This window comes from Etheostoma spectabile, unplaced genomic scaffold, assembly GCF_008692095.1.
Source record: "Etheostoma spectabile isolate EspeVRDwgs_2016 unplaced genomic scaffold, UIUC_Espe_1.0 scaffold00006555, whole genome shotgun sequence".
NCBI lineage: Eukaryota > Metazoa > Chordata > Actinopteri > Perciformes > Percidae > Etheostoma > Etheostoma spectabile.
In genome coordinates, this window is record NW_022603398.1 from 142 (window position 1) to 3,047 (window position 2,906).

Genomic DNA, 2,906 nt, shown 5'->3' on the forward strand with positions numbered 1-2,906 from the left:
CAGTAGTTTGTTCCTCAAACCTTTCTCCTTCTGACCCCTACCCTACCCTCCACTGTTTTAAATTGTCTTCTTTTAAAATACCTTGTTTTTCTCTCTCTCTGAGTGTCTGTGTGCATGTCAAACTGCAAATGGATGCAAAATGGTTAAAAAAAAAACCTCTCCTAGCCCTAACCATAACCCGTACAGACTTGTGCTTGGCACCATTGGAAAGCCAGTAAGTGGTTTTGGGGGGGTACGTCTACCTGCCTTACCTCTGGCCCCTTCACGTCAAAAGTTATAGGCCAAAAATAAACTGCCCCCGGGTGCACTGCTGTTTAAACCCCCTATCCTACAGCCCATTGCTACAAAAAGCAACATATATGTTGCAGCCCATTGCTACTGCTATAGACAGCAGCATACATGTTGCTGTCGCTCTGGTGGCAGCTGAGTGCAACTGCACCCTCCAGGACTTTGAAATATTTTGTGAAATCTTGCTACAAAGGCAACACTATGTCACTGTGTGTCTCCCTGGAGTCTCTCGCTCTCTCTCTATCTCTCTGGTGTGTGTGTGTGTGTGTGTCCTATTTTGTGTGTGTTTGTTGTTGTCCTTATGTGTGTGTCTGTGTGTGTTGTGTGTGTTGGTGTGTCTCTGTTGTGTTTGTGTGTGTGTATGTGTGTCCTGTGTGTTGTTCTGTTTGTTTGTGTGTGTGTGTGTGTGTGTGTCCTACTGTGTTTGTGTGCGTGTGTGTGTCTCTCTGAGTGTGTGTGTGTGTGTGGTTGTTGTGTGTGTGGGTTGTGTGTGTGTGTGTGTGTTCTACTTGTGTTTGTGTGCGTGGTGTTCTCTCTGAGTGTGTGTGTGTGTGTGTGGTGTCTCTGTGTAATGTGTGTCTGTGTGTGTGTGTCTCGTGTGTGTGTGTCTGTGTGTCTGTGTGTGTGTGTGTGTCTGTGTTTGTGTCTCTCTCTATGGTGTGGTCTACTTGTGTGTCTCTGCGTGTGTATGTGTCTCCCTCTGATGTGCGTGCGTGTGTTGTGTGTGTGTGTGTGTCCCTCTGTGTATGTGTGACTATTTGTGTGTCTCTGTGTGTGTGTGTGGTGTGTCTGTGTGTCTCTGTGTGTGTGTGTGTCTCTCTCTATTGTGTGTGTCTACTGTGTGTGTGTGTGTATGTGTGTGTCTGTGCGTGTGTATGTGTCTCTCTGAGTGTGCGTGCGTGTCTCTGTGTATGTGTGACTATTTGTGTGTCTCTCTCTGTGTTTACCTTGAGCGGGCAGAGCAGCTGCAAACTCTCCCTCTCCCACCTGTCCCTCACTTCGTTCCCTCGCGGTTCATTTTAGCCCAGGAAGAGCGCGCCATGAGCGGGCAGACCGGCTTTAAACTCGCCCTCTCTCACCTGTCCCTCTCTCCGTTATCTCTTGGTTCATTTTAGCCCAGGAAGACCACGCCATGAGCAGGCAGAGCAGCTGCAAACTCCCCCTTTCCCACCTGCCCCCCTCTCCGGTCCCTCACGGTTCATTTTAGCCCAGGAAGAGCGCGTCTTGAGCGGGCAGACCTGCCGCAAACTCCCCCTCTCCCACCTGTCCCTCTCTCCGTTATCTCTCGGTTCATTTTAGCCCAGGAAGATCGCGTCTTGAGCGGGCAGACCTGCTGCAAACTCCCCCTCTCCCACCTGTCCCCCTCTCCGGTCCCCCGCGGTTCATTTCAGCCCAGAAAGAGCGCGCCATGAGCGGGCAGACCTGCTGTAAACTTGCCCTCTACCAGCTCTCCCTCTCTATTTTACCGCGGTGAGGACGCGCCGTCAGCGGTCCTTGCTCTGCCAGTCCAGGCCCCCCAGACCCCCACAGCCCCAGTCCCAACCCTCCAGAACCTTGCGCACCAGGCGAACCTGTGTACCCGAACTTAAGCACCCCCCCTCGGACTAAACCCCCCCATCCGCACCCGCCAAAGCTCTGTGCCCCTGGGAACCTAAATCAAGTTTTGTGCCTCTGGTAACCTAATTGACTTCCAGCAAGAGCAATGGGAGCCTTCACCGGAGCGCAACCCGTTGCTCACAGCCGGCCTTTTTGAAGTCTGAGTCACTAAATGTCAGAGAGACATGCAGTGAAGTTCAATTTGAATCTTTTAAGTCTTCTGTTTCAAATTATGTCATGTGTCATGTGACTGCAGAACGATTGGAAATCGTTTCCTTTCAGTTTCCAAAGGGATTTCTTCTTGTCAGGCTCAAACATAGATGTAAATGTAAATGTGCTGTATTTATATAGCGCTTTTCTAGTCTTAACGACTACTCAAAGCGCTTTTACATCTACAGGATACATTCACCATTCACGATAGAAGTTGTTCTCTTGTGGTCTGGTCTGTCCCAGTGGGGTATTTTTTAAGCCATTGGGGAGTTGGTTGGTTGGATCATTGCGTATTGGAATTGATGTGGGCGCTCTTGTCCGAAGAAACTGGCTAGGGTTAGATACAGAGAAAGGTCTCTCGATGATCCCCCGCTTCGTCAGATGACTGGGCAGTTAGATAGGGGATCAAAGGCATGTGTGCGGGCCGGCGCACATCAGTAACAAGCTCACCATTCCTACAATGTCCTCTTTTATACCACTGTAACCTTAACTTATTCAGGTTTTTTTTTTTTAAGGAATTGTGAGTGTTTTATTCATCCCAGTGGTCCCCTTTTTCCCGTGCCCCTTGCTGCTTTCATCCAGGGTGGTGTGTTTTAACCCTAACCTTAACCCCCTAACCCCTAACAATCACGGCCATGTGGTCCGTGGCTCATTCATTTGCAATTGGTTTACTATTTTATGAACTTAATAATCTTTCTTATTGTTTGTATTCATTGGTCTGGATGGTAAGAGCAGCTGAAGTCGTCAGCAACGGAGTCCAAGCCTTAACCATCTGAACTTTAATTGGCCCAACAAAAACCTTGACAAATTGG